General features: G+C 37.4%; 1 long non-coding RNA gene across 1 annotated transcript in view; it reads right to left on the bottom strand.

The window, feature by feature from the left end:
- LOC106509534 overlaps positions 3,487 to 12,667 on the bottom strand; it is a 409,533-nt gene continuing 400,352 nt past the window's right edge. Inside the window, exons 3-4 of the long non-coding RNA XR_002341858.1 lie at positions 4,102 to 4,161; positions 3,487 to 3,925 (exon numbers count right to left, since the gene is read on the bottom strand). This is a non-coding gene — a long non-coding RNA (uncharacterized LOC106509534). The remainder of the gene's footprint in view (positions 3,926 to 4,101; positions 4,162 to 12,667) is intronic.

The raw sequence follows: 12,667 nt of genomic DNA, 5'->3' as shown, positions 1-12,667 counted from the left end.
GAGCGAATGCTATTACCCCATATCATAAATAAAGAAGCTTAGATTTAAAGAATTTAGTAATTTGTCAATATCTTTCTGACTAGTGACAGACAAAAATATGTTTCTCTGACTCAAAGTCATATACTGATTTAAACTCCACCGAGAAAAGATAGAGATTGACTCCAGAGCTATTTATTTTGAGACTACACTGTTTTACTGTCACAACAGACTGTTGGAATCCAAGATTGGAAGAGGACAAGAACTAAGAAGTAATGTACATAAAAATTGAAATTATAAAGAAATTTAAATTTTGTCCCAAATAATCAGTGTTTAAAAAAAATTCCCACTGAAAAGAAATGACACAAACATATCCACACAGCATTTTTTTTTTTTCTGGTCACTCCTTACTAGATACTGAAACTCTGTGTTAACATAAAGAGCAAATTATATGACACTATAGAACTCAACTCAAAAATTCTTTTGAGTATCTGTTTCACACAATCACTGACAACAGGTATAAAAATCACTGACACAAATTGAGCTTTTCATAATGAGGTAAAAAGAGACTAAAAAATATTTCTCCATGGTAGACTGTAAACGGCTTGAGGATTGCCTTTGTGAGTGTACTTAATACAAACATCAGGGACTAAATCCTAATTTAATCAAATCTGTTCACACAGTATTTTGAAAGTGCTGTGCCTGATACAGACTCTTATCCTAGTTCAGGGAAAAGAGAGGGTAAGATTTAATAAAATCAAGGGGACCTTAAGAAAATATACCACCCACTCAGACTATCCAAAGAGTCACCAAAGAAGAGATTTTAGAAGAAAACAGGAGAATGTTGCAGTCTGGAGGTGAGCTTAATGTACTTTTGAGCCTTGAAACCTAAAAGAGTTCAAGGAGTAGATGTAAAAAGGAAGGCCATCAATGTAAAAGGGAAAAAAAAAATACATGAAATCTTGAAAATAGAAGAAATCAAAGAAATAATACCAATCAGGTTAAAGCATGTTGTTTTATCCGTTCATATTTTTATTATATTTTAATCTGTTATGGCTATTTCCAAACAGAGATCAATCCTCACTACATCATAGAGGATGGAAGAGAAATAATGGAAGTCTTGAAGTTAGGCTTTTAAGGCCACCCAATTTCTTGACACTGTATCCTAAGAGGGATGGGATTTGGGAGAAGCTAAGACTGCTTCACAGGAGAAGATTCCTGAGGGTCTTTGCATGTGTCCTGCAATGAGGACCTTCCACATACAAATGCCTTTACTACTACTGATGAAGAACATGGAAGCAAGGTCAATCATCCTTGGCATTGCTGCCTTTGACACATGGATTCAGAAGAAACTTCAAATTACCAGGCAATAAATTGTTGCTATATCATTAGTAATTTATTCTTGACTGCACAAGAGAGATACACTTCAACTCAGTCTCTGAAACAATTCCTTTAGAGGGGTCTTTGGAGAAGAATGCATAGGAGACAACATCTAGTTCAAACATAGTGATCCAGAAGATGGTGGCTTTAGAAACTCAAGGGAGTTCTGCAGTGACAACTTGACCTTAGTCATTCATACGCCATGACTTATGTTCCTGAGATATTAGGGTGCTGTTCTATTGCAATTTATTGCACACTTTCTTTGATTTTCAAAAATTTTAAAGAAGAGGTCTCACAATAATCATGTAGCTATGTGACCTTTAACCTGTCACCTTACTTGACTGGGTTCTAGTTTCTGAAACTGGAAAGTGAAGGGATTAGAGATGATCTACATTTGAAACCTTCGGTTTCTTTGAATTAAAATAACTTGTTGATAAGGCAATTATAGCTCAGCATAATTACAGAAAAGGATAAAATCTCTATAATGTAAAATCACCTCAGACCAGTCCCTTGGGGGGACATGGGTTTGTCACTTAATTGAAATGGCACACACAGTACAAATATTTCAAAGCTGGATTCTGAAGGGCTAGGGGGCAATGTTGTGCTAATGTGTGCACCAAAACCCTTTCAGCTTTTAGAGAAATGGGAGATTTAACTAAAATGTAGAAATATGATTGCTTGGAGTGGAAGAAGACTGAAGATGTGGGAAAAAATATCTTAAGTGGAATTAATTTAACTGTGGGCAAAATCTGTGTGAAGGGATAAGGAGGATGGTGTGAACAGTATGGCCCATGGGAAAGAATTAATTCTCTTGAGAGGGAAAGAGTAGGCCAAGTGCATTTTTATGTATTCTTTCCAAGAGGAAAGGGGTGACATCAATTCCCAGGAAGCCTATGTATTAAAAACATATTATGTAAAACTACATTTAGGCACAAAACCATTATTTTTTATATATTAATATTGAAGTACACTTTATCTGAATAATAATTACCAATTTCATAGTTACATTTACTTTTAAATGTTTTCATTTTATTCTAATAATATCTAATAGTTGCTGAATTGAAGTTTTGGAAGGTGAAACACAATTTTGTGAGTGGAGTAATACTGCAATCATTAGGAAATTCCATCCCTGTGACCCAAGAGCATAATGGTAATGAGGCTTCACTGGAAGGTGTGTAGAAACTCACTTCAAGATTCATTAAACTAACCAGAGAACTCGCTGAAAACGTGCATCATTCTCTATTGAAAGAGCATGTCAGGCCATAACAACATAGACCATTTCCCAGATGTCAGTTAGACCCTTTCCAGCCAGACTTGCACAAAGCAGTACTTCAAACCAAAACACAACCTTTCTATTATTTCTATGACCTAAGGCAAATTCTACATTCCATCAGAAATCCCACTACTTCATTCTCTCAGAAAAATGCTATTTTTAGATCCTGCCTTTGCTTTTCTGCCCTGTACCAGGATGCTGATGCCTGTGGGTTATATCCACAGGAGCCACTGCCTTCAGACTCTGGTTGTGAGTAGAGAAAGGGAAGCTGGGGTAGCAGAGCAGAGGGCAGGAGGAGAATGATGTCAGGATCCTGATATGGCTGTCTGTGTCCACTCTTCACAAATGGCTGCCCTGCCCAACACGCCTTTCTTGACACAGAGAGCTTCTCTTTCCAAGTTCTAATAACCGCTTACTCCCCTCATACCTTCAGGCCTCAGGGTTAAGAATCAACTGCAATGGCTCCCTGCAGAGGCACAAGTTTGATGTGCTGCGACCTGGCACAGTGTATTAAGGACCTGATGTTGCTGCAGCTGGGGCATAGGTCACAACTGCAAATTGGATTCAATTCCCTGGCCCAGGAACTTCTATATGCTGGGGGTGCAGCCATTTAAAAAAAATTCTCTCCCAATTCCTGCACCAAATGTGGTTTTCTTACCCCATCCCCACAATTAGAAAGAGTTCCTTTATAAATAAATCCTCTGATCCTCTCAGTTATCCTAGTGGGAGAGTGCCACTGTTTCCTCCTGAAACCTTGACTGTTTCATCTCATTTGAAATGTGAATAATATCAATAACCATCTCATAAAGTTGTTAGGAGGATTAGATAGTCAAGACCTGGTGGTACAAACTCATCATTTCATGTTCTGTGTACTCTAGAGAACAAAGCATGAGTTAAGACTAAATGCTTTATTGAAGGGGGAGCAATCTTAATCAGCACAAGTAAGGGAAGGAAGCTGGGTCCAGAAAGGATAAGAAGTGACTGCCAGGTGGTACATTACTTCACTGGCCGCTTCTTCATAATGAGCTGCAAAGAAACATAGCCAATTTTCTGCAGGTGACCCCAGGCACAGAAATCTCCTGATAGGATGTATGGAAAAGTTACACCTTGAATATCTTGAACTCTCCTACAGAGAGAAGATGGAAGGATGCCTTTTCTAGATGCTCCTCTCTTACATTCCATTGCTCAAATCTGGACCCCACAAGCATCAACTCCCCAGGCTTTAACTTCATATAATCAGTCAAACCAGTAGCTGCTTGGGAGTAGAGATTTCAGACTCTGCCACGTATATTTCATCTGCATTTGGAAAGAGCAAATAAGGAGTTACTAGGTGATTTGAGGCAACAGTTGAGGCAGAAAAAATGTTTATAGGAGTGGAAAAAAGATGAGCATTGAAAATCTGAGATAGTGCATAAGATTCATCTGGTTCTTAGATAAGACTATTATAATCATCACTATCATATGATCCATACCTTAATGCTGATCATTGCTTTCCTATAATGCTATGTTCTTCAGGTATCACAGTCTTCTCTCTAGGAGTGAACCCAGAAAAGAAAGAATACCATATGATCTCACACAAGTAACAGGTAGATGAGAGCATGATCTTGGGGATCCAACCATATTCTCTTTTCCGGGAATTTCAAACTAAAGAATGATTTTAAAAGATGATAGTGGATATCAGGAAAATTTCAGGAGAAAATAAGAGTGGCTCCCCGAACTGGAAGTCAGGTGGAAATTTAAGACAAGTGATGTAGCACTTTGAAGAATAGTGGTAATTCTGGTTCTTACTCTAGGTTACATGCCAGGTAGAAGCCACTGTTATGCCAAACCAGAGAAGTCATATGCATACCTACAGAGCAGGTTTACAGAGAAGAAAACTGAAGGGAATCAAGAAGATAGACTTAGCATCAGTTATTTTGTATCCTGATTGTATCTTGTTTCCTATGCTTTGATTTTTGGAAAACTACATGGTGTCTCATGTACTCAAGATTTTTAAGGTTATAAGTGACACACTCTACTGAAATGAAACAAATAAAAACAGCATATTGATACATAAGCCTAGAATAGCTATGAATATTTATCTTTAGGTATGTTTTGGTCTAGAAATTTAATGATGTCCTTAGGAAATCTAATTTCCTCTCTTAGTTTGGCCCTCCTTTCCCCTCATAGACCTCTTTCCAGGGTGTTTCTGCAAAGTGGTAGCAATAATAATCCTTAAGAACATTCAACAGTCTTGATCTCTAAAGAAAGAACTTTAAATGCCATGTCCATGTCACCCCGTCAGGAAGGATTATTACTGGTTGTCTTGAATCAATCAATGATTCTACAAGGATAGGATACTCTGGACAAACTAGCATAATTGCCAAGCACCTTATTACTTACAGAGAAGCTATGTGATTGTTAGCTTCATTAGGTAGGAGAAGGAGAATCTCTAAATGGCAAAGGTGCTGAACAGACTAAGTTTAAAGATATCTACTACATTTCTCAATGGGGGGTACTAATCAATCCTGACTGAGAGATCTACCCTTTTTGTAGCTCTGACATACTTATCCTTAAAAACAAACGATCAAAAAAAGTAAAAAAGCAAAAACACTTCTGAGCACCACGTAACTTCTAACTCCAAGTCCACTAATGGATTAATCACAGGTACAAAATTAAAAAAAAAAAAAAAAACAAACATGTGATAAGAATGACAGCAATGTATGTCAAAGCAATAGAAAGTTTAGCCAGGACATGTAGATGTTCTTGAATTTCTTTAGTTGAGCTTGCCTTCAGATACATGGCATGAATGCCAACTTGAACTACAAGGTTTTTGGATTAATTACATCTTGAGAAAAATCAAGTCTAAAATGGATGAGCTTGTCATCAGATACATGATGGACATTAACTACCCTGAAAGACTGTGAATGTTGACAAGAAAGGATTATTTGAACAAATAGAAAGGAAAGGCAAAGGGACTATTATCGGGGTCCTCAGGTTCTTGTTAGCAGGCCATCTGCTCCTAGGATCAGTCCTGATTTCTATTGCTAGGATTCTCTCAACTATCCAAAACAGGGATTGAGTCAATGTGAGGGTTCAGGGCATAAAGTTTCCATTAATTTGACTGCAGTCTCTCATGGCAGTAGGTGTTTTCATTGGCTGTGCTCTCCCCAGTCCTCTGGATGTTTCCGGAAAAGAGTCAGAGGTACAGGCTTCCTTCTCTGTCATCTCAGAGCCTCTTACTTCTCTGCTGTGTTTGGCTCTGGATCTTCAGCTGCCAAATTCAACTTTTCCAATTGATATTTAAAGTCTTTTAAAAATTCTGTGACACATTTCAGGATTTCAACTATCGTATATATTGTAAATGTATACTGAAATTGCTTAATAAGCCTAATGTTGGGAGGCAATAACACATCTTGTTAAATATAAGCTAAACATGCTATGTCTAATTTTATAATATATGCTTTTATTGGCATTTACCAGGCACATAGTAGACGTCAATAAAAGATAGTTACCTCCTGTTCTTGATTTTAAATTGGAGTGCGTGTGTGTGTGTGAATGTGTTTGAACATGCCTATATTATGCAAGTTTTATTCTTCTAAAATAGCAAATTTTTTTGGAAAACAAAGTATTTCTGATGTGTTTATTTAAATATTTTTTTATTTTGAGGGGAAAAAGTCACAGAGAAGAAAGCAACCCCATCACTTGCAAATATTTTAAAGAATATAACACACACATCTCTTCATGCATACATACTATATCACAATTAATTTAATAATGATTCCTTTTATAATAGGATTGTTTTATATCTTAGCAGACAAGGGTGAAATTCTATACTAGGATTTAATTAAAGCTAGTGTTTACATTTCATATCCAAATAACCCTTGAGAGAACCACTAACTATACATCTCATTTCATCCTTATCATCATCTGAAAAATGATGTTTAATTTCTCCTTAGAATCACCAATGCTATATTGAAATACCTAGGCATAATAAAGGAAGCCATTTGATAGGAATACAAAACTTGTCAGATAAATGTCAATTTATGACTCTATAAACATTCGATCTGTCCAGAAAGTGTGTACTGATTGAGTCAGTTTTGACAGATAAAGAGGACTCACTGAATATCCTTTCCTGAGAAATATTCTTCATTAATATTTACCTTTCTCTTGACAGCACAGTTGCTGCAAGCACAGGTTGGATAAATATAGCCTGCATTTGACAAACATACATAGTCATAGGCCTGCATTTGTCTAAGAATTCAAAAACTTTAGGTAAGAATATGGGCCCAATAGTTTTTGTGGAGTTCCTGCACAAAGAATCTTAGGGGTCCACTAAGGCAAGAGAAAAAAAATTCCATGACACTTATTTTGAGGCACTGGGGGGCACTTATAGCCAGTTAACTTGTGATAGAAAAAGAACAAAAGGTGGCTTTAATTCTCATATCCTTTCCCATTTTTTTTCTCTTATTCATTTTTGATTCCTCTGTAAGCAGTCACTAAAAATATATCTGGTCAATAGGGGCAGGTAAAATTGGAAGGGTTGCTATAGGAACACACAACGTGTGCAGAGAAATAACCACTCTCATTTACACTGTGTTTTCATGCAGTGTTTTCATTGTAGTTAAACTCAACTTCAAAAGACATTTCTTAACAAAGATGCTACTTGAAATTCAGAGGACTGTTTCTAGAAGAATTTTATATACTCACTTTAAAAATATTAAATTCTCCATCCAAGTAGAGCTACAAGAATAAAACGTATTTATTCTATTATATTTTCAATGCATTTTGACTGAAATCCCATTTGCATGGTGAAAGGCCTGGGAACTCATCTCAATAGTGAGGAAAGCCTGAGTATGTAGGAGGGGCTGCAGCCTGCCCTCCCTTCTCCCCAGCTGCTCTCTCCCATTTTGATAGGCAGCATCTATATTCCAACCCTGAGACCTTCCTCATTCCCAATTCTGTTGAATTATCCCACTCAGAAACTATGCTCTCCTCAAATCTTGTTTTCTCCCAAGGTGATAGACATGATTTGCCTTGCTTCTGACCTCCATTTGATAACTTCACTGTAATCATTGGAGGCATTTCAGATTGACATACAAAACCATTTCACATTCACCAGGCCCATGACTGAAAGACCAGGGTCACGGCCAGCACAACCACATGAAAATCTTCTAGAGGGAAGGGGGCCTTTCTCTGTGATCCCAAACCTTCTATTTGAGAGAGTAATTAGTTCAACAAAAGCTTACTCATATCTGTTCATTTTCATGTGTCCCAACCCTAAGCTCAGCCAATTTCCTTTTTTTCCCCACTTGAAATTCAAGGGTGTAGCCCATGAAAAATACATTCTCAAAATCAGAGTGCAGGAGCAGTTTTTAACCTAGTGATCCTAAAGTCCGTTTAAGAGAACTCAGGAAACAGATCTTTTACAAAATCATATAAATGACATGGCTTGACGCTAGAACATTTTCCTTCCCTCTCTGGTAATTCTGAGACAAAGGTCAAATGGTCATTCTTTCTGTCTTGTTGTTGTTTCTTTGAAAGGGAATGTTTTATGGTAGACAGGGGAGGAACGGTGGTTAATCTAACAGTCTCACCGCTCCATTTGAGTTAGTTCAGGAAAGCGGTTTTCACCTGGAGAATCTAGGTGAAGCTTGTAGTTTGAGGAGGGATGGAGCAAGAAGGAAAACAAATTCCCCAAAGATCCAAGTCACAGCAAGTTTTTTTTTTTTTTTAATATAAAATGACTTATGTGAGAGAGGTCAGTACTAATATTTGCATATTTTTTGTTAAAGAACAACCAGACACAAATGATTCACTTGGGGTAAAAGATGGACAAGTTCAGCACTAGTTCACCCTGCCTATTTAATGGCCATTTAAACGATGCTTTTACAAGAGCTTTTTATCATATATGTATGATCATGTTTTGGAGAAATGGTGGAAAAGGAATATAAAAGCAATTTCTGTGTTGCATGTTCTTAACTGAATAGCAAAGCACTGAGAGTCAAAGCTGGGTTTGTCAAATATCCAGTACTTGCTTTACTGAAGCACCGAGTATATATTTTACATTGCCTATTGTGGGTAAAATTGTACATATATTTTTGGAATATGTTTTAAAGACTTTTTGAAGAACTCAAGCAAAATGTTCAAGAACCTTAGACCCATAAATAATACTTTCCCAAAATATAAACATCTAAAGTAGAAACACTTCCTAAAACCCCACCAAAAAAACTCAGTATCATAAAAAGCAAAATGTATCCTCCCAGAAAATATTTATAATATTTAGAATATCCTGTTTTAACCTGAATAATCATTTTGTTTCAAATCAATGACAAGGAGAGTTGGGGGAAGGCCAGGATGAGGGAATTGGAGCCTTCAAAGGCAAGAGGGGCCAGTTTATAAATAATTACCTTTCATCTCCAGAGCTGTTAGCTGGAGGGCAATGCCAAATGTTTAGTTTGAAAAATGAATTGAAATCACTCTGCAGAATAAAGTTGCACAATTAACTAAGAGCATTAGATGCCATACTTTCCAATACAACCCATCTTGTCTTTTTAACTGTGTTCAATCTATGTAATCACAAAGGTACACATTTTTGTTTTCCTTGAGAGGAGTATTCACATTTTTAATATCCATCACTGCTGGCCACACAGACAAAGAACTAATTTAGAATTCATGAACTAGCTTATGCAAATGTAAATTATTTATGGTTTTTCAATTCCTTATTGAGAGCACACCATTCCTTCATCATCTGTAGGATGCTGCAGTCAGTGGAGTTCCCCTTTACCCAGTGATTATTTCCGGTTTCTTGGGCATTGATGCACCTTTACTGCCACCATAGAGAAAGTAAAGACTGTTCTGCCACAGGTTGATACAGTCTAAATAACGATTCGTTTACCTGCCTAGATTCAGAACCAATATTAAGAGTCATGACAGTAAGAGATGTAAAGTTTCAAGTCACCTTTATTCTTAATTAAATTGATACTGGTTTGTATTCTTTAGGTTTATAAATCAGGTAGGATTGACCTTTGAATGACAGAGGCTCCCCCATCTCAGGCCCTGGCTGTCTGGCCCTGACTGACAGGTCCAGCTGGAGGAGGAGGGTCTTCACATTTAGAACCCAACACCTAGAGGCTCAGAGAAGAATGTATGCACCATGATGCCAGTGGACTCCCAAATAAAGAGGAGAAAGAGAGGCTACACAGAGTGGGCTCAACGTGTCCCCTAAGTCTCTAGTCAGATAATTCATTTCTTCTGAGAGTTATGATGGTGGCTCAAAGCCCAGCTATTCTGTTGTCCGAGCACTTTCCACAGAAGAGCAAGAAGGAAAGGGGAAAAGAGACGTCCCCCACCCCTCAATGAAAGTGCCTTGCCCCACTTAATGAGCTACTGAAAAAAAATGGTACTAAAAGGAAACTCAAAATAGTGAACTGCCTTGGTAAGTCCTTAATTTAATATGAAGTGACTTAAATATCAGAAAAATTTGGGAGTTCCCGTCGTGGTGCAGTGGTTAACAAATCCGACTAGGAACCATGAGGTTGCGGGTTCAATCCCTGCCCTTGCTCAGTGGGTTAAGTATCCAGCGTTGCTGTGAGCTGTGGTGTAGATCGCAGACGTGGCTCGGATCCCGCGTTGCTGTGGCTCTGGCGTAGGCTGGTGGCTACAGCTCTGATTCGACCCCTAGCCTGGGAACCTCCATATGCCGAGGGAGCGGCCCAAGAAATGGCAAAAAGATAAAAAAAAATAAATAAATAAATAAAAAATAAAATAAATAAAAAGCCTGATTTAAAAAAAAAATTTAAATCATTAATTTCTAATATGGAGTCACACTTCCACTAGCATAGATCCTCTCATTTTAGCCTAATCTATATGGTAATAAAAAGAACTGGGATAGGATTTAAAATTTTTGTACGATTAATATTTTACTCTCAGTGAGAAGGCAACACACATACCTGCACATATACACACACATGTGTTAGGCTGAACAGCCCACTGTATAAGTATTATTGCTTAAATGAACCTTCCCAAATTCCCACCCTGATACAGTATAGCTAAAATTGCTTTGTTAACATACAGCTTAGCTTGCCCCAAAATACCTGCTCTGCATTACCTTCTTCTATGCAAAGGCCATGGAGTTTCTGTTAAGCTGTGCCAACATTTTGTGTCTAATTTTTCATTGATAATCAAAGTTTAGGTAACACATTTACTACAAGTTGTGGAATGAAAATGCTTAGAAGCATGAAATATTTCCTTCACTTTGATTCCTGAATGCTTTGAATTGACCAAAAACTTCACATTGAAAGAAAACATTACAAACATACATAAAGAAGTAGTTTGTGAGTTTCAACTATTATCACATAACACAGAATATAATCTAACTACTGCAGAACTGTACTGCCACAATCCTTCAGACATACTACACCCAAAATACCTTCATGTAAATTAAATGGGTGATGAAGTTGCTAAGAATGAGCAATTCATTCTTCCTTTGTATAAGCTGCAGATGGAAAATAATCATTGTTTTTGTGAACTGGAAAATAACCAAACACATCATTCCAGGTGCTTCAGATACAAGATAAATAACCCAAGGATTTAAAGGTGTCTATGAATTACCAAGAAGGTCAGCTTATACAAAATTGTCTATAAATATTCACTGCAGGAAATATAGATATAGTGTGGTTTTCTTTGTTCAACATAAATATGGAAGTTTCTGAGAGGAAAAAAAATTTACAGGGGGCCAGGGACACCACGGAAAACAATCCTGGAAGAACTAGCAATATATAATAAGATTTGGATCAACAGACTAGAACAGTGCAGTAATCCAAGTGGGACCATAGAGGAGAACATTGTAAGCCAAAGAATGAGATAGAGATGAACCTGGTGTCTTATCCTGGCCTCCCTAGAAATCAGAGCCTGAGCTGAGAGCTCATGGGATATGATTTTAGGGCATCATAGGAAACAGGAGTAAAGGAGTAAGAAAATAAATAGGGAAAGGGGAAGAGTGAACATGAGGATACATGTTGTAACAGGTGCTGCTAAATACAATGGATTGTTCCATCATTGGGAACATTTCCCCATAGGCCTAACCTCATTTCAGGCCCAGGTGGCCATGGGCAAAAAAAGGAGGAACAAGTGGGAAATTTTTCTTAAAGGCTTCCAACTCCCATTGGTCAAAAGTCCTTTCTCCATATGACATTAACTTGTATATATTTTCAGGTTGGACGTGTGGAGGTGTGGACATTCAACAGGCTCCCATTGTAGTATCAACAGTAAAGCTCTGGGGCAATTATCTTCAATTTTAGCAAGCTTACTCCATTAAAACGTGAGAGTGACTTAGAGATGGATCTGGGAGAAGGGGACAAATAACAGGAGTGTATGGTATACTGAGTAATCAACTCAGCTGAGAGGTCACATGGACTAGGACCATGGTGATGACAACGGGATTGATAAAGGGCCAGGCAGGGAGTAAAGGGCCTGGGTTCTGGTCCATATTTGGCCATTGATTCACTTTTTGACTTCGATATGTGAAATCACTTATCTGGGTCTCAGCTTTCTTACCTATAAGATGAGATCAATGACCCTGCCTTGCTTGCCTCATGAAGTTACACGACTCAAAAGACAATGAGTCTGTAAAACATGAGAAGTCATTATTATTACCAAAAAGTAGGAACAAGGAGAGTAGTACTGTTTTTCACTGTAGTGTTACTTGATCGAGATTTATAGAGATTGAGAGTCACACACTAAGAAGAACCCTTAGGTGTATATGCTCAGCTTCATGTAAATATAGTCTGCTTATTGAAATAAATACAGTTGATACAATTACCCAATGAGTGGAAACTCCATCAACTAAAACAAAACATGTTATGTGTTGAAAGAACAAAATTGTCCTCAAATAAGCTCTCCAGATTGCTTACAATAAACAAATTCCCTCACTTCTAGGCTCTCAATCACATTTTACTTTGTAAGCACAAAATGTCTTATATCTGTCAGTTACAGAAACTGAATAACCATTGCTTTGTCTATATCAGCAAAACTCAATTTTGTAAATGAGATAATTAG

Source organism: Sus scrofa, chromosome 2, assembly GCF_000003025.6.
Source record: "Sus scrofa isolate TJ Tabasco breed Duroc chromosome 2, Sscrofa11.1, whole genome shotgun sequence".
In the NCBI taxonomy this organism is placed as follows: Eukaryota; Metazoa; Chordata; class Mammalia; order Artiodactyla; family Suidae; genus Sus; species Sus scrofa.
The sequence above is the reverse complement of the archived record's forward strand: the minus strand, read 5'-3'. Positions and strand labels throughout refer to the sequence as shown.